Genomic DNA, 23,486 nt, shown 5'->3' with positions numbered 1-23,486 from the left:
CAGTTGTCTCTCTCTGTGAGTAGCAGTATTATTCACTGCTGCTCCCAGCGGCCGGTTAGCTCAGTTGGTTAGAGCGTGGTGCTAATAACGCCAAGGTCGCGGGTTCGATCCCCGTACGGGCCAAGTGTCTATTTTGTTAATTTTACTTCCGGGTTTAGTCATTCCCGGGAGGGGTCCTGATTCTCGGTGTGTCAATGCCGGGATTCTGGGTATCCCGGTGCCGGGATTGGCTGTAAAAGGCGGTGTGTCGCTGCGCTGGGATGCGGGAATGCCTATCCTGGATCCTGTATCCCGTATCCCGGTGCCGGGATTGGCTGTAAAAGGCGGTGTGTCGCTGCGCTGGGATGCGGGAATGCCTATCCTGGATCCTGTATCCCGTATCCCGGTGCCGGGATTGGCTGTAAAAGGCGGTGTGTCGCTGCGCTGGGATGCGGGAATGCCTATCCTGGATCCTGTATCCCGTATCCCGGTGCCGGGACTGGCTGTAAAAGGCGGTGTGTCGCTGCGCTGGGAGCCGGGAATGCCTATCCCGGATCCTGTATCCCGGATCCCGGTGCCGGGATTGGCTGTAAAAGGCTATGTTGTCGCTCCGCTGAGAGCCGGGAATGTCTGTCCCGGGATCCCGGGGTCTGTATCCCAGGATTGGCTGTAAAAGGCTGAGCTGCCGGGAGCCGGGAATGTCTATCCCGGATCCTGTATCCCGGATCCTTTATCCCGGGATTGGCTGTAAAAGGCTACATTGCCGCTCCGCTGCGAGTCGGGAATGTCTATCCCGGTATCCCGGGGTCTGTATCCCGGGATTGGCTGTAAAAGGCTATGTTGCCGCTCCGCTGCGAGTCGGGAATGTCTATCCCGGTATCCCGGGGTCTGTATCCCGGGATTGGCTGTAAAAGGCTATGCTGCAGCTCCGCTGGGAGCCGGGAATGTCTATCCCGGTATCCCGGGGTCTGTGTCCGGGGATTGGCTGTAAAAGGCTATGTTGCCGCTCCGCTGGGAGCCGGGAATGTCTATCCCGGTATCCGGGGGTTGGTATCCCGGGATTGGCTGTAAAAGGCTATGTTGCCGCTCCGCTGCGAGCCGGCAATGTCTATCCCGGTATCCCGGGGTTGGTATCCCGGGATTGGCTGTAAAAGGCTATGTTGCCGCTCCGCTGGGAGCCGGGAATGTCTATCCGGGTATCCCGGGGTCTGTATCCCGGGATTGGCTGTAAAAGGCTATGCTGCCGCTCCGCTGCGAGCAGGGTTCGAACCTGCGCGGGGAAACCCCATTGGATTTCGAGTCCAACGCCTTAACCACTCGGCCATCGCAGCCACTGAGAGGCAACGCGACTCAGCTCAGTATAGAGACTGTGTGTCAGTCTGATTCAGCTCAGTATAGAGACTGTGTGTCAGCCTGATTCAGCTCAGTATAGAGACTGTGTGTCAGTCTGATTCAGCTCAGTATAGAGACTGTGTGTCAGTCTGATTCAGCTCAGTATAGAGACTGTGTGTCAGCCTGATTCAGCTCAGTATAGAGACTGTGTGTCAGTCTGATTCAGCTCAGTATAGAGACTGTGTGTCAGCCTGATTCAGCTCAGTATAGAGACTGTGTCAGTCTGATTCAGCTCAGTATAGAGACTGTGTGTCAGTCTGATTCAGCTCAGTATAGAGACTGTGTGTCAGCCTGATTCAGCTCAGTATAGAGACTGTGTGTCAGCCTGATTCAGCTCAGTATAGAGACTGTGTGTCAGCCTGATTCAGCTCAGTATAGAGACTGTGTGTCAGTCTGATTCAGCTCAGTATAGAGACTGTGTGTCAGTCTGATTCAGCTCAGTATAGAGACTGTGTGTCAGTCTGATTCAGCTCAGTATAGAGACTGTGTCAGCCTGATTCAGCTCAGTATAGAGACTGTGTCAGCCTGATTCAGCTCAGTATAGAGACTGTGTGTCAGCCTGATTCAGCTCAGTATAGAGACTGTGTGTCAGTCTGATTCAGCTCAGTATAGAGACTGTGTGTCAGTCTGATTCAGCTCAGTATAGAGACTGTGTGTCAGTCTGATTCAGCTCAGTATAGAGACTGTGTGTCAGCCTGATTCAGCTCAGTATAGAGACTGTGTGTCAGCCTGATTCAGCTCAGTATAGAGACTGTGTGTCAGCCTGATTCAGCTCAGTATAGAGACTGTGTGTCAGCCTGATTCAGCTCAGTATAGAGACTGTGTGTCAGTCTGATTCAGCTCAGTATAGAGACTGTGTGTCAGTCTGATTCAGCTCAGTATAGAGACTGTGTGTCAGCCTGATTCAGCTCAGTATAGAGACTGTGTCAGCCTGATTCAGCTCAGTATAGAGACTGTGTGTCAGCCTGATTCAGCTCAGTATAGAGACTGTGTGTCAGCCTGATTCAGCTCAGTATAGAGACTGTGTCAGCCTGATTCAGCTCAGTATAGAGACTGTGTGTCAGCCTGATTCAGCTCAGTATAGAGACTGTGTGTCAGCCTGATTCAGCTCAGTATAGAGACTGTGTGTCAGTCTGATTCAGCTCAGTATAGAGACTGTGTGTCAGCCTGATTCAGCTCAGTATAGAGACTGTGTGTCAGTCTGATTCAGCTCAGTATAGAGACTGTGTGTCAGCCTGATTCAGCTCAGTATAGAGACTGTGTGTCAGCCTGATTCAGCTCAGTATAGAGACTGTGTGTCAGTCTGATTCAGCTCAGTATAGAGACTGTGTGTCAGCCTGATTCAGCTCAGTATAGAGACTGTGTGTCAGCCTGATTCAGCTCAGTATAGAGACTGTGTGTCAGTCTGATTCAGCTCAGTATAGAGACTGTGTGTCAGCCTGATTCAGCTCAGTATAGAGACTGTGTGTCAGTCTGATTCAGCTCAGTATAGAGACTGTGTGTCAGCCTGATTCAGCTCAGTATAGAGACTGTGTGTCAGTCTGATTCAGCTCAGTATAGAGACTGTGTGTCAGCCTGATTCAGCTCAGTATAGAGACTGTGTGTCAGTCTGATTCAGCTCAGTATAGAGACTGTGTGTCAGTCTGATTCAGCTCAGTATAGAGACTGTGTGTCAGCCTGATTCAGCTCAGTATAGAGACTGTGTGTCAGTCTGATTCAGCTCAGTATAGAGACTGTGTGTCAGTCTGATTCAGCTCAGTATAGAGACTGTGTGTCAGCCTGATTCAGCTCAGTATAGAGACTGTGTGTCAGCCTGATTCAGCTCAGTATAGAGACTGTGTGTCAGCCTGATTCAGCTCAGTATAGAGACTGTGTGTCAGTCCTGATTCAGCTCAGTATAGAGACTGTGTGTCAGTCCTGATTCAGCTCAGTATAGAGACTGTGTGTCAGTCTGATTCAGCTCAGTATAGAGACTGTGTGTCAGCCTGATTCAGCTCAGTATAGAGACTGTGTCAGCCTGATTCAGCTCAGTATAGAGACTGTGTGTCAGCCTGATTCAGCTCAGTATAGAGACTGTGTGTCAGCCTGATTCAGCTCAGTATAGAGACTGTGTGTCAGCCTGATTCAGCTCAGTATAGAGACTGTGTGTCAGCCTGATTCAGCTCAGTATAGAGACTGTGTGTCAGCCTGATTCAGCTCAGTATAGAGACTGTGTGTCAGCCTGATTCAGCTCAGTATAGAGACTGTGTGTCAGCCTGATTCAGCTCAGTATAGAGACTGTGTGTCAGCCTGATTCAGCTCAGTATAGAGACTGTGTGTCAGTCTGATTCAGCTCAGTATAGAGACTGTGTGTCAGCCTGATTCAGCTCAGTATAGAGACTGTGTGTCAGCCTGATTCAGCTCAGTATAGAGACTGTGTGTCAGTCTGATTCAGCTCAGTATAGAGACTGTGTGTCAGCCTGATTCAGCTCAGTATAGAGACTGTGTGTCAGCCTGATTCAGCTCAGTATAGAGACTGTGTGTCAGTCTGATTCAGCTCAGTATAGAGACTGTGTGTCAGCCTGATTCAGCTCAGTATAGAGACTGTGTGTCAGCCTGATTCAGCTCAGTATAGAGACTGTGTGTCAGCCTGATTCAGCTCAGTATAGAGACTGTGTGTCAGTCTGATTCAGCTCAGTATAGAGACTGTGTGTCAGTCTGATTCAGCTCAGTATAGAGACTGTGTGTCAGTCTGATTCAGCTCAGTATAGAGACTGTGTGTCAGCCTGATTCAGCTCAGTATAGAGACTGTGTGTCAGCCTGATTCAGCTCAGTATAGAGACTGTGTGTCAGCCTGATTCAGCTCAGTATAGAGACTGTGTGTCAGCCTGATTCAGCTCAGTATAGAGACTGTGTGTCAGCCTGATTCAGCTCAGTATAGAGACTGTGTGTCAGCCTGATTCAGCTCAGTATAGAGACTGTGTGTCAGTCTGATTCAGCTCAGTATAGAGACTGTGTGTCAGTCCTGATTCAGCTCAGTATAGAGACTGTGTGTCAGCCTGATTCAGCTCAGTATAGAGACTGTGTGTCAGCCTGATTCAGCTCAGTATAGAGACTGTGTGTCAGCCTGATTCAGCTCAGTATAGAGACTGTGTGTCAGCCTGATTCAGCTCAGTATAGAGACTGTGTGTCAGTCCTGATTCAGCTCAGTATAGAGACTGTGTGTCAGCCTGATTCAGCTCAGTATAGAGACTGTGTGTCAGCCTGATTCAGCTCAGTATAGAGACTGTGTGTCAGCCTGATTCAGCTCAGTATAGAGACTGTGTGTCAGTCTGATTCAGCTCAGTATAGAGACTGTGTGTCAGCCTGATTCAGCTCAGTATAGAGACTGTGTGTCAGCCTGATTCAGCTCAGTATAGAGACTGTGTGTCAGCCTGATTCAGCTCAGTATAGAGACTGTGTGTCTGTCTGATTCAGCTCAGTATAGAGACTGTGTGTCAGCCTGATTCAGCTCAGTATAGAGACTGTGTGTCAGCCTGATTCAGCTCAGTATAGAGACTGTGTGTCAGTCTGATTCAGCTCAGTATAGAGACTGTGTGTCAGTCTGATTCAGCTCAGTATAGAGACTGTGTGTCAGTCTGATTCAGCTCAGTATAGAGACTGTGTGTCAGCCTGATTCAGCTCAGTATAGAGACTGTGTGTCAGCCTGATTCAGCTCAGTATAGAGACTGTGTGTCAGCCTGATTCAGCTCAGTATAGAGACTGTGTGTCAGTCTGATTCAGCTCAGTATAGAGACTGTGTGTCAGCCTGATTCAGCTCAGTATAGAGACTGTGTGTCAGTCCTGATTCAGCTCAGTATAGAGACTGTGTGTCAGCCTGATTCAGCTCAGTATAGAGACTGTGTGTCAGCCTGATTCAGCTCAGTATAGAGACTGTGTGTCAGCCTGATTCAGCTCAGTATAGAGACTGTGTGTCAGTCTGATTCAGCTCAGTATAGAGACTGTGTGTCAGCCTGATTCAGCTCAGTATAGAGACTGTGTGTCAGCCTGATTCAGCTCAGTATAGAGACTGTGTGTCAGTCTGATTCAGCTCAGTATAGAGACTGTGTGTCAGCCTGATTCAGCTCAGTATAGAGACTGTGTGTCAGCCTGATTCAGCTCAGTATAGAGACTGTGTGTCAGCCTGATTCAGCTCAGTATAGAGACTGTGTGTCAGCCTGATTCAGCTCAGTATAGAGACTGTGTGTCAGTCTGATTCAGCTCAGTATAGAGACTGTGTGTCAGCCTGATTCAGCTCAGTATAGAGACTGTGTGTCAGTCTGATTCAGCTCAGTATAGAGACTGTGTGTCAGTCTGATTCAGCTCAGTATAGAGACTGTGTGTCAGTCTGATTCAGCTCAGTATAGAGACTGTGTGTCAGTCTGATTCAGCTCAGTATAGAGACTGTGTGTCAGTCTGATTCAGCTCAGTATAGAGACTGTGTGTCAGTCCTGATTCAGCTCAGTATAGAGACTGTGTGTCAGTCTGATTCAGCTCAGTATAGAGACTGTGTGTCAGCCTGATTCAGCTCAGTATAGAGACTGTGTGTCAGCCTGATTCAGCTCAGTATAGAGACTGTGTGTCAGCCTGATTCAGCTCAGTATAGAGACTGTGTGTCAGTCTGATTCAGCTCAGTATAGAGACTGTGTGTCAGCCTGATTCAGCTCAGTATAGAGACTGTGTGTCAGTCTGATTCAGCTCAGTATAGAGACTGTGTGTCAGTCTGATTCAGCTCAGTATAGAGACTGTGTGTCAGCCTGATTCAGCTCAGTATAGAGACTGTGTGTCAGTCTGATTCAGCTCAGTATAGAGACTGTGTGTCAGCCTGATTCAGCTCAGTATAGAGACTGTGTGTCAGTCTGATTCAGCTCAGTATAGAGACTGTGTGTCAGCCCTGATTCAGCTCAGTATAGAGACTGTGTGTCAGCCTGATTCAGCTCAGTATAGAGACTGTGTGTCAGCCTGATTCAGCTCAGTATAGAGACTGTGTGTCAGTCTGATTCAGCTCAGTATAGAGACTGTGTGTCAGCCTGATTCAGCTCAGTATAGAGACTGTGTGTCAGCCTGATTCAGCTCAGTATAGAGACTGTGTGTCAGCCTGATTCAGCTCAGTATAGAGACTGTGTGTCAGTCTGATTCAGCTCAGTATAGAGACTGTGTGTCAGCCTGATTCAGCTCAGTATAGAGACTGTGTGTCAGTCTGATTCAGCTCAGTATAGAGACTGTGTGTCAGCCTGATTCAGCTCAGTATAGAGACTGTGTGTCAGCCTGATTCAGCTCAGTATAGAGACTGTGTGTCAGCCTGATTCAGCTCAGTATAGAGACTGTGTGTCAGCCTGATTCAGCTCAGTATAGAGACTGTGTGTCAGCCTGATTCAGCTCAGTATAGAGACTGTGTGTCAGCCTGATTCAGCTCAGTATAGAGACTGTGTGTCAGCCTGATTCAGCTCAGTATAGAGACTGTGTGTCAGCCTGATTCAGCTCAGTATAGAGACTGTGTGTCAGCCTGATTCAGCTCAGTATAGAGACTGTGTGTCAGCCTGATTCAGCTCAGTATAGAGACTGTGTGTCAGCCTGATTCAGCTCAGTATAGAGACTGTGTGTCAGCCTGATTCAGCTCAGTATAGAGACTGTGTGTCAGCCTGATTCAGCTCAGTATAGAGACTGTGTGTCAGCCTGATTCAGCTCAGTATAGAGACTGTGTGTCAGTCTGATTCAGCTCAGTATAGAGACTGTGTGTCAGCCTGATTCAGCTCAGTATAGAGACTGTGTGTCAGTCTGATTCAGCTCAGTATAGAGACTGTGTGTCAGCCTGATTCAGCTCAGTATAGAGACTGTGTGTCAGTCTGATTCAGCTCAGTATAGAGACTGTGTGTCAGCCTGATTCAGCTCAGTATAGAGACTGTGTGTCGTCCCGATTCAGCTCAGTATAGAGACTGTGTGTCAGCCTGATTCAGCTCAGTATAGAGACTGTGTGTCAGCCTGATTCAGCTCAGTATAGAGACTGTGTGTCAGCCTGATTCAGCTCAGTATAGAGACTGTGTGTCAGCCTGATTCAGCTCAGTATAGAGACTGTGTCAGTCTGATTCAGCTCAGTATAGAGACTGTGTGTCAGCCTGATTCAGCTCAGTATAGAGACTGTGTGTCAGCCTGATTCAGCTCAGTATAGAGACTGTGTGTCAGTCTGATTCAGCTCAGTATAGAGACTGTGTGTCAGTCTGATTCAGCTCAGTATAGAGACTGTGTGTCAGCCTGATTCAGCTCAGTATAGAGACTGTGTGTCAGTCTGATTCAGCTCAGTATAGAGACTGTGTGTCAGCCTGATTCAGCTCAGTATAGAGACTGTGTGTCAGCCTGATTCAGCTCAGTATAGAGACTGTGTGTCAGCCTGATTCAGCTCAGTATAGAGACTGTGTGTCAGCCTGATTCAGCTCAGTATAGAGACTGTGTGTCAGCCTGATTCAGCTCAGTATAGAGACTGTGTGTCAGCCTGATTCAGCTCAGTATAGAGACTGTGTGTCAGCCTGATTCAGCTCAGTATAGAGACTGTGTGTCAGCCTGATTCAGCTCAGTATAGAGACTGTGTGTCAGTCTGATTCAGCTCAGTATAGAGACTGTGTGTCAGCCTGATTCAGCTCAGTATAGAGACTGTGTGTCAGCCTGATTCAGCTCAGTATAGAGACTGTGTGTCAGCCTGATTCAGCTCAGTATAGAGACTGTGTGTCAGCTGATTCAGCTCAGTATAGAGACTGTGGTCAGCCTGATTCAGCTCAGTATAGAGACTGTGTGTCAGTCTGATTCAGCTCAGTATAGAGACTGTGTGTCAGTCTGATTCAGCTCAGTATAGAGACTGTGTGTCAGTCTGATTCAGCTCAGTATAGAGACTGTGTGTCAGCCTGATTCAGCTCAGTATAGAGACTGTGTGTCAGCCTGATTCAGCTCAGTATAGAGACTGTGTGTCAGCCTGATTCAGCTCAGTATAGAGACTGTGTGTCAGTCTGATTCAGCTCAGTATAGAGACTGTGTGTCAGTCCTGATTCAGCTCAGTATAGAGACTGTGTGTCAGCCTGATTCAGCTCAGTATAGAGACTGTGTGTCAGCCTGATTCAGCTCAGTATAGAGACTGTGTGTCAGCCTGATTCAGCTCAGTATAGAGACTGTGTGTCAGCCTGATTCAGCTCAGTATAGAGACTGTGTGTCAGCCTGATTCAGCTCAGTATAGAGACTGTGTGTCAGTCTGATTCAGCTCAGTATAGAGACTGTGTGTCAGCCTGATTCAGCTCAGTATAGAGACTGTGTGTCAGTCTGATTCAGCTCAGTATAGAGACTGTGTGTCAGCCTGATTCAGCTCAGTATAGAGACTGTGTGTCAGCCTGATTCAGCTCAGTATAGAGACTGTGTGTCAGCCTGATTCAGCTCAGTATAGAGACTGTGTGTCAGTCCTGATTCAGCTCAGTATAGAGACTGTGTGTCAGCCTGATTCAGCTCAGTATAGAGACTGTGTGTCAGCCTGATTCAGCTCAGTATAGAGACTGTGTGTCAGTCTGATTCAGCTCAGTATAGAGACTGTGTGTCAGCCTGATTCAGCTCAGTATAGAGACTGTGTGTCAGCCTGATTCAGCTCAGTATAGAGACTGTGTGTCAGTCTGATTCAGCTCAGTATAGAGACTGTGTGTCAGCCTGATTCAGCTCAGTATAGAGACTGTGTGTCAGTCTGATTCAGCTCAGTATAGAGACTGTGTGTCAGCCTGATTCAGCTCAGTATAGAGACTGTGTGTCAGTCTGATTCAGCTCAGTATAGAGACTGTGTGTCAGTCTGATTCAGCTCAGTATAGAGACTGTGTGTCAGCCTGATTCAGCTCAGTATAGAGACTGTGTGTCAGCCTGATTCAGCTCAGTATAGAGACTGTGTGTCAGCCTGATTCAGCTCAGTATAGAGACTGTGTGTCAGTCTGATTCAGCTCAGTATAGAGACTGTGTGTCAGCCTGATTCAGCTCAGTATAGAGACTGTGTGTCAGTCTGATTCAGCTCAGTATAGAGACTGTGTGTCAGCCTGATTCAGCTCAGTATAGAGACTGTGTGTCAGCCTGATTCAGCTCAGTATAGAGACTGTGTGTCAGCCTGATTCAGCTCAGTATAGAGACTGTGTGTCAGCCTGATTCAGCTCAGTATAGAGACTGTGTGTCAGCCTGATTCAGCTCAGTATAGAGACTGTGTGTCAGCCTGATTCAGCTCAGTATAGAGACTGTGTGTCAGCCTGATTCAGCTCAGTATAGAGACTGTGTGTCAGCCTGATTCAGCTCAGTATAGAGACTGTGTGTCAGCCTGATTCAGCTCAGTATAGAGACTGTGTGTCAGCCTGATTCAGCTCAGTATAGAGACTGTGTGTCAGTCTGATTCAGCTCAGTATAGAGACTGTGTGTCAGTCTGATTCAGCTCAGTATAGAGACTGTGTGTCAGCCTGATTCAGCTCAGTATAGAGACTGTGTGTCAGCCTGATTCAGCTCAGTATAGAGACTGTGTGTCAGTCTGATTCAGCTCAGTATAGAGACTGTGTGTCAGTCTGATTCAGCTCAGTATAGAGACTGTGTGTCAGTCTGATTCAGCTCAGTATAGAGACTGTGTGTCAGCCTGATTCAGCTCAGTATAGAGACTGTGTGTCAGCCTGATTCAGCTCAGTATAGAGACTGTGTGTCAGCCTGATTCAGCTCAGTATAGAGACTGTGTGTCAGCCTGATTCAGCTCAGTATAGAGACTGTGTGTCAGCCTGATTCAGCTCAGTATAGAGACTGTGTGTCAGCCTGATTCAGCTCAGTATAGAGACTGTGTGTCAGCCTGATTCAGCTCAGTATAGAGACTGTGTGTCAGCCTGATTCAGCTCAGTATAGAGACTGTGTGTCAGTCTGATTCAGCTCAGTATAGAGACTGTGTGTCAGCCTGATTCAGCTCAGTATAGAGACTGTGTGTCAGCCTGATTCAGCTCAGTATAGAGACTGTGTGTCAGTCTGATTCAGCTCAGTATAGAGACTGTGTGTCAGCCTGATTCAGCTCAGTATAGAGACTGTGTGTCAGCCTGATTCAGCTCAGTATAGAGACTGTGTGTCAGCCTGATTCAGCTCAGTATAGAGACTGTGTGTCAGTCTGATTCAGCTCAGTATAGAGACTGTGTGTCAGCCTGATTCAGCTCAGTATAGAGACTGTGTGTGAGCTGATTCAGCTCAGTATAGAGACTATGTGTCAGTCTGATTCAGCTCAGTATAGAGACTGTGTGTCAGTCTGATTCAGCTCAGTATAGAGACTGTGTGTCAGCCTGATTCAGCTCAGTATAGAGACTGTGTGTCAGCCTGATTCAGCTCAGTATAGAGACTGTGTGTCAGTCTGATTCAGCTCAGTATAGAGACTGTGTGTCAGCCTGATTCAGCTCAGTATAGAGACTGTGTGTCAGTCTGATTCAGCTCAGTATAGAGACTGTGTGTCAGCCTGATTCAGCTCAGTATAGAGACTGTGTGTCAGCCTGATTCAGCTCAGTATAGAGACTGTGTGTCAGCCTGATTCAGCTCAGTATAGAGACTGTGTGTCAGCCTGATTCAGCTCAGTATAGAGACTGTGTGTCAGCCTGATTCAGCTCAGTATAGAGACTGTGTGTCAGCCTGATTCAGCTCAGTATAGAGACTGTGTGTCAGTCCTGATTCAGCTCAGTATAGAGACTGTGTGTCAGTCTGATTCAGCTCAGTATAGAGACTGTGTGTCAGCCTGATTCAGCTCAGTATAGAGACTGTGTGTCAGCCTGATTCAGCTCAGTATAGAGACTGTGTGTCAGCCTGATTCAGCTCAGTATAGAGACTGTGTGTCAGCCTGATTCAGCTCAGTATAGAGACTGTGTGTCAGTCTGATTCAGCTCAGTATAGAGACTGTGTGTCAGCCTGATTCAGCTCAGTATAGAGACTGTGTGTCAGTCTGATTCAGCTCAGTATAGAGACTGTGTGTCAGCCTGATTCAGCTCAGTATAGAGACTGTGTGTCAGTCTGATTCAGCTCAGTATAGAGACTGTGTGTCAGCCTGATTCAGCTCAGTATAGAGACTGTGTGTCAGTCTGATTCAGCTCAGTATAGAGACTGTGTGTCAGCCTGATTCAGCTCAGTATAGAGACTGTGTGTCAGCTGATTCAGCTCAGTATAGAGACTGTGTGTCAGCCTGATTCAGCTCAGTATAGAGACTGTGTGTCAGCCTGATTCAGCTCAGTATAGAGACTGTGTGTCAGTCTGATTCAGCTCAGTATAGAGACTGTGTGTCAGCCTGATTCAGCTCAGTATAGAGACTGTGTGTCAGTCTGATTCAGCTCAGTATAGAGACTGTGTGTCAGTCTGATTCAGCTCAGTATAGAGACTGTGTGTCAGCCTGATTCAGCTCAGTATAGAGACTGTGTGTCAGCCTGATTCAGCTCAGTATAGAGACTGTGTGTCAGCCTGATTCAGCTCAGTATAGAGACTGTGTGTCAGCCTGATTCAGCTCAGTATAGAGACTGTGTGTCAGTCTGATTCAGCTCAGTATAGAGACTGTGTGTCAGCCTGATTCAGCTCAGTATAGAGACTGTGTGTCAGCCTGATTCAGCTCAGTATAGAGACTGTGTGTCAGCCTGATTCAGCTCAGTATAGAGACTGTGTGTCAGCCTGATTCAGCTCAGTATAGAGACTGTGTGTCAGCCTGATTCAGCTCAGTATAGAGACTGTGTGTCAGCCTGATTCAGCTCAGTATAGAGACTGTGTGTCAGCCTGATTCAGCTCAGTATAGAGACTGTGTGTCAGCCTGATTCAGCTCAGTATAGAGACTGTGTGTCAGTCTGATTCAGCTCAGTATAGAGACTGTGTGTCAGCCTGATTCAGCTCAGTATAGAGACTGTGTGTCAGCCTGATTCAGCTCAGTATAGAGACTGTGTGTCAGCCTGATTCAGCTCAGTATAGAGACTGTGTGTCAGTCTGATTCAGCTCAGTATAGAGACTGTGTGTCAGCCTGATTCAGCTCAGTATAGAGACTGTGTGTCAGCCTGATTCAGCTCAGTATAGAGACTGTGTGTCAGCCTGATTCAGCTCAGTATAGAGACTGTGTGTCAGTCTGATTCAGCTCAGTATAGAGACTGTGTGTCAGCCTGATTCAGCTCAGTATAGAGACTGTGTGTCAGTCTGATTCAGCTCAGTATAGAGACTGTGTGTCAGTCCTGATTCAGCTCAGTATAGAGACTGTGTGTCAGTCTGATTCAGCTCAGTATAGAGACTGTGTGTCAGCCTGATTCAGCTCAGTATAGAGACTGTGTGTCAGTCCTGATTCAGCTCAGTATAGAGACTGTGTGTCAGCCTGATTCAGCTCAGTATAGAGACTGTGTGTCAGCCTGATTCAGCTCAGTATAGAGACTGTGTGTCAGCCTGATTCAGCTCAGTATAGAGACTGTGTGTCAGTCTGATTCAGCTCAGTATAGAGACTGTGTGTCAGCCTGATTCAGCTCAGTATAGAGACTGTGTGTCAGCCTGATTCAGCTCAGTATAGAGACTGTGTGTCAGCCTGATTCAGCTCAGTATAGAGACTGTGTGTCAGTCTGATTCAGCTCAGTATAGAGACTGTGTGTCAGCCTGATTCAGCTCAGTATAGAGACTGTGTGTCAGCCTGATTCAGCTCAGTATAGAGACTGTGTGTCAGCCTGATTCAGCTCAGTATAGAGACTGTGTGTCAGCCTGATTCAGCTCAGTATAGAGACTGTGTGTCAGCCTGATTCAGCTCAGTATAGAGACTGTGTGTCAGCCTGATTCAGCTCAGTATAGAGACTGTGTGTCAGTCCTGATTCAGCTCAGTATAGAGACTGTGTGTCAGCCTGATTCAGCTCAGTATAGAGACTGTGTGTCAGCCTGATTCAGCTCAGTATAGAGACTGTGTGTCAGTCTGATTCAGCTCAGTATAGAGACTGTGTGTCAGCCTGATTCAGCTCAGTATAGAGACTGTGTGTCAGCCTGATTCAGCTCAGTATAGAGACTGTGTGTCAGCCTGATTCAGCTCAGTATAGAGACTGTGTGTCAGCCTGATTCAGCTCAGTATAGAGACTGTGTGTCAGCCTGATTCAGCTCAGTATAGAGACTGTGTGTCAGCCTGATTCAGCTCAGTATAGAGACTGTGTGTCAGCCTGATTCAGCTCAGTATAGAGACTGTGTGTCAGTCTGATTCAGCTCAGTATAGAGACTGTGTGTCAGCCTGATTCAGCTCAGTATAGAGACTGTGTGTCAGTCCTGATTCAGCTCAGTATAGAGACTGTGTGTCAGTCTGATTCAGCTCAGTATAGAGACTGTGTGTCAGCCTGATTCAGCTCAGTATAGAGACTGTGTGTCAGCCTGATTCAGCTCAGTATAGAGACTGTGTGTCAGTCTGATTCAGCTCAGTATAGAGACTGTGTGTCAGCCTGATTCAGCTCAGTATAGAGACTGTGTGTCAGCCTGATTCAGCTCAGTGGATTAGAGACTCGTGTTGTCAGTCGTGATTCAGCTCAGCTATAGAGACTGTGTGTCAGTCTGATTCAGCTCAGCTATAGAGGACTGTGTGTCAGTCCTGGATTCCACGCGCAGTATAGAGACTGTGGCGTCAAGTCCTGCTGCAGCTCAGTATAGAGACTGTGATCGTCCTGGATTCATCTCAGCTATAGAGATCTGTGTGTCAGTCTGATCAGCTCAGTATAGAGACTGTGTGTCAGCCTGATTCAGCTCAGTATAGAGACTGTGTGTCAGCCTGATTCAGCTCAGTATAGAGACTGTGTGTCAGCTGAATCAGCTCAGTATAGAGACTGTGTGTCAGCCTGATTCAGCTCAGTATAGAGACTGTGTGTCAGCCTGATTCAGCTCAGTATAGAGACTGTGTGTCAGCCTGATTCAGCTCAGTATAGAGACTGTGTGTCAGTCTGATTCAGCTCAGTATAGAGACTGTGTGTCAGCCTGATTCAGCTCAGTATAGAGACTGTGTGTCAGCCTGATTCAGCTCAGTATAGAGACTGTGTGTCAGCCTGATTCAGCTCAGTATAGAGACTGTGTGTCAGCCTGATTCAGCTCAGTATAGAGACTGTGTGTCAGCCTGATTCAGCTCAGTATAGAGACTGTGTGTCAGTCCTGATTCAGCTCAGTATAGAGACTGTGTGTCAGTCTGATTCAGCTCAGTATAGAGACTGTGTGTCAGCCTGATTCAGCTCAGTATAGAGACTGTGTGTCAGCCTGATTCAGCTCAGTATAGAGACTGTGTGTCAGCCTGATTCAGCTCAGTATAGAGACTGTGTGTCAGCCTGATTCAGCTCAGTATAGAGACTGTGTGTCAGCCTGATTCAGCTCAGTATAGAGACTGTGTGTCAGCCTGATTCAGCTCAGTATAGAGACTGTGTGTCAGTCTGATTCAGCTCAGTATAGAGACTGTGTGTCAGTCTGATTCAGCTCAGTATAGAGACTGTGTGTCAGTCTGATTCAGCTCAGTATAGAGACTGTGTGTCAGCCTGATTCAGCTCAGTATAGAGACTGTGTGTCAGCCTGATTCAGCTCAGTATAGAGACTGTGTGTCAGCCTGATTCAGCTCAGTATAGAGACTGTGTGTCAGCCTGATTCAGCTCAGTATAGAGACTGTGTCAGTCTGATTCAGCTCAGTATAGAGACTGTGTGTCAGTCTGATTCAGCTCAGTATAGAGACTGTGTGTCAGCCTGATTCAGCTCAGTATAGAGACTGTGTGTCAGCCTGATTCAGCTCAGTATAGAGACTGTGTGTCAGCCTGATTCAGCTCAGTATAGAGACTGTGTGTCAGCCTGATTCAGCTCAGTATAGAGACTGTGTGTCAGCCTGATTCAGCTCAGTATAGAGACTGTGTGTCAGCCTGATTCAGCTCAGTATAGAGACTGTGTGTCAGCCTGATTCAGCTCAGTATAGAGACTGTGTGTCAGCCTGATTCAGCTCAGTATAGAGACTGTGTGTCAGCCTGATTCAGCTCAGTATAGAGACTGTGTGTCAGCCTGATTCAGCTCAGTATAGAGACTGTGTGTCAGCCTGATTCAGCTCAGTATAGAGACTGTGTGTCAGCCTGATTCAGCTCAGTATAGAGACTGTGTGTCAGCCTGATTCAGCTCAGTATAGAGACGGTGGTCAGTCTGATTCAGCTCAGTATAGAGACTGTGTGTCAGCCTGATTCAGCTCAGTATAGAGACTGTGTGTCAGCCTGATTCAGCTCAGTATAGAGACTGTGTGTCAGCCTGATTCAGCTCAGTATAGAGACTGTGTGTCAGCCTGATTCAGCTCAGTATAGAGACTGTGTGTCAGTCTGATTCAGCTCAGTATAGAGACTGTGTGTCAGCCTGATTCAGCTCAGTATAGAGACTGTGTGTCAGTCTGATTCAGCTCAGTATAGAGACTGTGTCAGCCTGATTCAGCTCAGTATAGAGACTGTGTGTCAGCCTGATTCAGCTCAGTATAGAGACTGTGTGTCAGCCTGATTCAGCTCAGTATAGAGACTGTGTGTCAGTCTGATTCAGCTCAGTATAGAGACTGTGTGTCAGTCTGATTCAGCTCAGTATAGAGACTGTGTGTCAGTCTGATTCAGCTCAGTATAGAGACTGTGTGTCAGCCTGATTCAGCTCAGTATAGAGACTGTGTGTCAGTCTGATTCAGCTCAGTATAGAGACTGTGTCAGCCTGATTCAGCTCAGTATAGAGACTGTGTGTCAGCCTGATTCAGCTCAGTATAGAGACTGTGTCAGCCTGATTCAGCTCAGTATAGAGACTGTGTCAGTCTGATTCAGCTCAGTATAGAGACTGTGTGTCAGCCTGATTCAGCTCAGTATAGAGACTGTGTGTCAGCCTGATTCAGCTCAGTATAGAGACTGTGTGTCAGTCTGATTCAGCTCAGTATAGAGACTGTGTGTCAGTCTGATTCAGCTCAGTATAGAGACTGTGTGTCAGTCTGATTCAGCTCAGTATAGAGACTGTGTGTCAGTCTGATTCAGCTCAGTATAGAGACTGTGTCAGTCTGATTCAGCTCAGTATAGAGACTGTGTGTCAGCCTGATTCAGCTCAGTATAGAGACTGTGTGTCAGTCTGATTCAGCTCAGTATAGAGACTGTGTGTCAGCCTGATTCAGCTCAGTATAGAGACTGTGTCAGCCTGATTCAGCTCAGTATAGAGACTGTGTGTCAGTCTGATTCAGCTCAGTATAGAGACTGTGTGTCAGCCTGATTCAGCTCAGTATAGAGACTGTGTCAGCCTGATTCAGCTCAGTATAGAGACTGTGTGTCAGCCTGATTCAGCTCAGTATAGAGACTGTGTGTCAGTCTGATTCAGCTCAGTATAGAGACTGTGTGTCAGCCTGATTCAGCTCAGTATAGAGACTGTGTGTCAGTCTGATTCAGCTCAGTATAGAGACTGTGTGTCAGCCTGATTCAGCTCAGTATAGAGACTGTGTCAGCCTGATTCAGCTCAGTATAGAGACTGTGTGTCAGCCTGATTCAGCTCAGTATAGAGACTGTGTGTCAGTCTGATTCAGCTCAGTATAGAGACTGTGTGTCAGTCTGATTCAGCTCAGTATAGAGACTGTGTGTCAGTCTGATTCAGCTCAGTATAGAGACTGTGTGTCAGCCTGATTCAGCTCAGTATAGAGACTGTGTGTCAGTCTGATTCAGCTCAGTATAGAGACTGTGTGTCAGCCTGATTCAGCTCAGTATAGAGACTGTGTGTCAGCCTGATTCAGCTCAGTATAGAGACTGTGTGTCAGTCTGATTCAGCTCAGTATAGAGACTGTGTGTCAGTCTGATTCAGCTCAGTATAGAGACTGTGTGTCAGTCTGATTCAGCTCAGTATAGAGACTGTGTGTCAGCCTGATTCAGCTCAGTATAGAGACTGTGTGTCAGTCTGATTCAGCTCAGTATAGAGACTGTGTGTCAGCCTGATTCAGCTCAGTATAGAGACTGTGTCAGTCTGATTCAGCTCAGTATAGAGACTGTGTCAGCCTGATTCAGCTCAGTATAGAGACTGTGTGTCAGCCTGATTCAGCTCAGTATAGAGACTGTGTGTCAGTCTGATTCAGCTCAGTATAGAGACTGTGTGTCAGTCTGATTCAGCTCAGTATAGAGACTGTGTGTCAGCCTGATTCAGCTCAGTATAGAGACTGTGTGTCAGCCTGATTCAGCTCAGTATAGAGACTGTGTGTCAGCCTGATTCAGCTCAGTATAGAGACTGTGTGTCAGCCTGATTCAGCTCAGTATAGAGACTGTGTGTCAGTCTGATTCAGCTCAGTATAGAGACTGTGTGTCAGTCTGATTCAGCTCAGTATAGAGACTGTGTGTCAGCCTGATTCAGCTCAGTATAGAGACTGTGTGTCAGTCTGATTCAGCTCAGTATAGAGACTGTGTCAGCCTGATTCAGCTCAGTATAGAGACTGTGTGTCAGTCTGATTCAGCTCAGTATAGAGACTGTGTGTCAGTCTGATTCAGCTCAGTATAGAGACTGTGTGTCAGTCTGATTCAGCTCAGTATAGAGACTGTGTGTCAGTCTGATTCAGCTCAGTATAGAGACTGTGTGTCAGCCTGATTCAGCTCAGTATAGAGACTGTGTGTCAGCCTGATTCAGCTCAGTATAGAGACTGTGTGTCAGTCTGATTCAGCTCAGTATAGAGACTGTGTGTCAGTCTGATTCAGCTCAGTAGAGAGACTGTGTGTCAGTCTGATTCAGCTCAGTATAGAGACTGTGTGTCAGTCTGATTCAGCTCAGTATAGAGACTGTGTGTCAGTCTGATTCAGCTCAGTATAGAGACTGTGTGTCAGTCTGATTCAGCTCAGTATAGAGACTGTGTGTCAGCCTGATTCAGCTCAGTATAGAGACTGTGTGTCAGCCTGATTCAGCTCAGTATAGAGACTGTGTCAGTCTGATTCAGCTCAGTATAGAGACTGTGTGTCAGTCTGATTCAGCTCAGTATAGAGACTGTGTGTCAGTCTGATTCAGCTCAGTATAGAGACTGTGTGTCAGCCTGATTCAGCTCAGTATAGAGACTGTGTGTCAGCCTGATTCAGCTCAGTATAGAGACTGTGTGTCAGCCTGATTCAGCTCAGTATAGAGACTGTGTGTCAGCCTGATTCAGCTCAGTATAGAGACTGTGTGTCAGCCTGATTCAGCTCAGTATAGAGACTGTGTGTCAGTCTGATTCAGCTCAGTATAGAGACTGTGTGTCAGTCTGATTCAGCTCAGTATAGAGACTGTGTGTCAGTCTGATTCAGCTCAGTATAGAGACTGTGTGTCAGCCTGATTCAGCTCAGTATAGAGACTGTGTGTCAGCCTGATTCAGCTCAGTATAGAGACTGTGTCAGTCTGATTCAGCTCAGTGTAGAGACTGTGTGTCAGTCTGATTCAGCTCAGTATAGAGACTGTGTCAGTCTGATTCAGCTCAGTATAGAGACTGTGTGTCAGCCTGATTCAGCTCAGTATAGAGACTGTGTCAGTCTGATTCAGCTCAGTATAGAGACTGTGTGTCAGTCTGATTCCTACCTGCGACTCCTCCCCACGTGGGACTACCCCTCCTCCATCGTGCCCGTGAATGGGTCCTCCTTCCCCCCCCCCAGCTCTTGTGCGGGAAAATAAAGCAGCCAGCAACGACCCGCGCTTCTCAGCCCCGACCCCACCCCCACCATCTCCCAGCGCGGGAAACCCGCAGAAAGCCCGTGCTTTCGCCCTGCCCGGCCCCGCCTCCTCTTGGGCTACTCCCATTGTCACTCCCCCCCCACCAGCTCCCCGAACTCCCCGTTTACGCCCCCTGCCCGAACCTGTCCACCAGACCCCTACAGAAAAACCCATATAGAAAAGACAAATCGACATCACCCCACCCACCCTAAGGCCAACCCACATCTTACACTAAACCAAGCAAATGCAAATACAGTATTATACAGCACCCCCCCATCTTAGACCCTCAGTTTGAGTCCAGTTTCTCGGCTTGCACGAAGGCCCACGCCTCCTCCGGGGACTCACAATAGTGGGTCCGATCCTGGTAGGTGACCCACAGACGCGCCGGCTGCAACATTCCGAACTTCACCTTCCGTCTGTGGAGCATCGCCTTCGTCCGGTTAAACCCGGCCCTCCGCCTCGCCACCTCCGCACTCCAGTCCTGGAAGATCCGCACCTCCGTGTTCTCCCACTTGCTGCTCCGCTCCTTCTTGGCCCACCGGAGCACATACTCACGATCCACAAACCGGTGAAACCTCACCAACACTGCCCGCGGCGGCTCGTTCGGCTTGGGCCTCCTAGCCAGAATTCTGTGGGCCCCCTCCAACTCCAGGGGCCCCTGGAAGGACCCAGCCCCCATCAGCGTGTTCAGCATCATCACCACATAGGCCGCTAGGTCCGACCCCTCCAGCCCCTCCGTGAGGCCCAGGATCCGCAAATTCTTCCTCCTCGACCGGTTGTCCAGCTCCTCGAACCGCTCCTGCCATCTTTTATGGAGCGCCTCGTGCACCTCCACCTTCCCCACCACGGCCACGACCTCGTCCTCCCTCTCTGCGGCTTGCTGCTGCAGCTCCCGGATCGCAGCCCCCTGGGCTGTCTGGGTCTCCATCAGCTCTCTGGTGTTTACCTTCAACGACTCCAGCAGCTCCAACTTGAGCTCCTGGAAGCAGCGCAGCAGAGTCGCCTACTGCTCCTGTGCCCACTGCCTCAGCTCCTCAAGGCCTCCGCCGGCCGCCATTTTGTCTTCCTTCCCCCGCTTTTTCAGGGGTGCTTTCTCCGGTTTTCTCCCTTACCCCAGTCCTGTTCCGGACCACAGAACCGTAGGGGCCGACTCCTGTCCTCTTCCCACGTCGGGATTTGCCGACACAGCTCCGTTGGGGGCCCTGAAAAGAGCCCCAAAGTCCGTTTTCAGCGGGAGCTGCCGAATGTGCGGCTTAGCAGCCACTGGAAGTTCCTCGATCAGTAAATTTGAGGTGTAGTGAGTTTCCAGAGAAAATACTGAAATCTCAACAAATTTGGAACACACCGAACAAACAAAGGAACACATGGCGGACATCGAATGCCTAGTCTTCACATTTCAATTTAGATTCCATTGTTCTCTTATTCCTTAATTAATTTTTTAGCAGCCAAGACTATGCTGCGTTGCAACTAATCATTTACAAATCCCAATTTATACATTTTGATTTCGCTTTTGTTTGCTCCCTGAGAATTATGTTCTAATTAACTCCCACAACGTTAATCATTATTACTGATTTTCTAAAGAACTTTCAAAAGCTTACCGCTTTGAAATCTCACTTTAAAATGGGGCCTCACGGTAGCATGGTGGTTAGCATCAATGCTTCACAGCTCCAGTGGTCCCAGGTTCGATTCCTGGCTGGGTCACTGTCTATGTGGAGTCTGCACGTCCTCCCCATGTGTGCGTGGGTTTCCTCCGGGTGCTCCGGTTTCCTCCCACAGTCCAAAGATGTGCGGGTTAGGTGGATTGGCCGTGCTAAATTGCCCGTAGTGTAAGGTTAATGGGGGGATTGTTGGGATACGGGTTACGTGGGTTTAAGTAGGGTGATCATTGCTCGGCACAACATCGAGGGCCGAAGGGCCTGTTCTGTGCTGTACTGTTCTATGTTCTAAAACCTCCTAATTGAAGTTCAACTGCGTTTTGCAAAACACAACATTTAAAACTAGGAATGCACGAATTCTTATTAAACATTCAGTGGAGATCTCCATTCAACCAAAAGGAATTGAAATCCTTATACTTTCATTCAACTCAACCAACCAAACAATACAAATTGGAATTGAAAGATGAAAGAATTAAAACAGAATCTCTTTTTGTTTTGCTCTCCGACACGATTCGAAACGTCCCCTTTTCACTGGTTCCCCCTAGTGGCCATTCATCTCCCAATTCTATGTTTCACTCAAAAAACATATCTTCCAACAATAAATGTTAACGCAGCCAATTATATTTGAACGGAATTGAACTGTCTGCAAACATTCCATCAGCGGTCTTTTACTGAACTGTTCTGCGACATCACATCAACCCGATAAAGACCTTAACCAAATTAAAGTGTAATTTAATATAACCAATTTTGGCCAATTTGAATTGTACGGAATTGAACTGTCCGTAAACATCTCATCAGCGGTCTTTTACTGAATTGTTTCTGCGACATTACCTCAACCCGTTAAAGACCTTAACCGAATTCAAGTGTAATTTAATAGAACCGACTTTTAATTTTCTACTCACATGCAACTGACTGACCAGGCAACATTCCATCAGTCACCAACTGAATTGTTACCTCATTCCAACCCTCAGCCGTACCTGCATTGACTGAAATCAATTCTTCTAATCCACCAGACTGACCTTTGATTTCGTCGAGACGATCTTACCTGATCAAATGCGAGTGATTAGACTGTTAGCAGAATACGAGAGAGAGGAAATCCGATATGGCAAGTTTTATCTACTCATACCGTGGGCCCATTTCCTTTTTCCCCTTCCGAGAGCAGTCCAATTCTGATTTCGCAGATGAAAGGCAAGCATCTAGAGAAATCCCTGATTTCGGCACCAAATGTTAATCCCTGATTCTTTGTGGCCAGTCTGGACTCGATAAAATCTGAGATGGATTAGCAGGTATCAATTATTGTTTTATTTCCACCAGCTTGCAAGGCTGACTCACTCGTGGGACATTAGAACACACAGAGCTGTCTTCTAAAGTTCCCAAAAGTTAGTGAGGGCTAAGACAGAGAAATCACAGCACATATTGATTGAATCACATCAAGATTCGCATACAAGCTTCCCATAGGCCAATGTATACACCTTCTGACCTGGCCATATATCCTGATTGGCTCACTTCGCATTTTCCCAATCCTGGCCTCTTGTTACCCAGCATCCTTTTCACTATTCTCTCCACGAGGCAAAGCTCCCCTCCCCCTTCCTAGCCATGCTGTGCTCATCCCTTTGTTCTCTGTCTGTGAACTCATTACCTTCAGGGTCCTACAGTCCATCATATCCGTTTGTTCGCTTCCTCAGCCATTATGCGGCCTTATGCAGGACCGCTCCACCGGTCAAAAGCCAGCGCTCCCAGCTGCAACGCAGACCTGTCCACTGCGTACAGCAAAGCATGCAGGACTCCGATCCCAAAAGCCCAACGGACCCAAATGGTGACTGCCTCGAGTCTCCATATCAGCGCACGTGAGAATGGCTCCTCCAATCATGCAAACACCTCTCAATCCTCAGTGTGGATTCTGGTGACGAATGGCGAGCTGTCAAAGTGAATCAGTGCAGAATCCAATTCAAACTGGACACTGGTGCGTCTGCAAACCTCATATCCCGGGCAGACCTCGACAGCATCCGATGCCAACCCAAAATACTTCTGCCAGCCTGCCAGCTCCTTGATTACAATGGCTATGCCATAGCTGCTCGTGGATCGTGTCATCTAGTTGTGTCCCAGAAGGCGATCACGCCGATGTTAAGATTCGAGATCGTCAGGCCTGACAAGGCGTCCCTGCTCGGTGCCCATGCATGTGAACTCCTTAATCTGGTACAGCGAATCCATGCCACGTCCTCTGCACCTCCGACTACCACGTCTCATGTGAATCTACAGGCTGACATGGACGACATCCTCACGCAATATCCCGATGTGTTCGATGGGATGGGCACGCTCCCGTATCGCTACTCAAGCCGGATGCCACCACAGTCATTCATGCAGCACGCCGGGTGACGGCTCCTCGAAAGGATCGTTAAAAATCGCAGCTGCAAGAGCCCCAAAGCCACGGCATCATTTCAAAGGTCACGGAACCAACAGACTGGGTCAGCTCCACGGTCTGCGTGAAGAAGCCCTCAGGTGAAATACGAATCAGTATCGATCCCAAAGACCTCAATGGCAACATAGAACATAGAACATAGAAGGATACAGCGCAGTACAGGCCCTTCGGCCCTCAATGTTGCACCGACATGGAAAAAATCTAAAGGCCATCTAACCTACACTATGCCCTTATCATCCATATGCTTATCCAATAAATTTTTAAATGCCCTCCAGGTTGGCGTGTTCACTACTGTTGCAGGTAGGGCATTCCACGGCCTCACCACTCTTTGCGTAAAAAACCCACCTCTGACC

The 23,486-nt window shown here is 47.7% G+C and overlaps 2 non-coding genes across 2 annotated transcripts; one reads left to right on the top strand and one right to left on the bottom strand.

Annotated features, from left to right (window-relative positions):
* Positions 1-49: 49 nt before the first annotated feature.
* On the top strand, positions 50-123 carry trnai-aau. Its single transcript has one exon. It is a non-coding gene; the product is annotated as a tRNA-Ile (tRNA).
* Positions 124-1,228: 1,105 nt separating this feature from the next.
* On the bottom strand, positions 1,229-1,310 carry trnas-cga. The gene has a single exon. It is a non-coding gene; the product is annotated as a tRNA-Ser (tRNA).
* Positions 1,311-23,486: the final 22,176 nt, after the last annotated feature.

Source organism: Scyliorhinus canicula, chromosome 30, assembly GCF_902713615.1.
Source record: "Scyliorhinus canicula chromosome 30, sScyCan1.1, whole genome shotgun sequence".
Taxonomy (NCBI): Eukaryota; Metazoa; Chordata; class Chondrichthyes; order Carcharhiniformes; family Scyliorhinidae; genus Scyliorhinus; species Scyliorhinus canicula.
The sequence above is the reverse complement of the archived record's forward strand: the minus strand, read 5'-3'. Positions and strand labels throughout refer to the sequence as shown.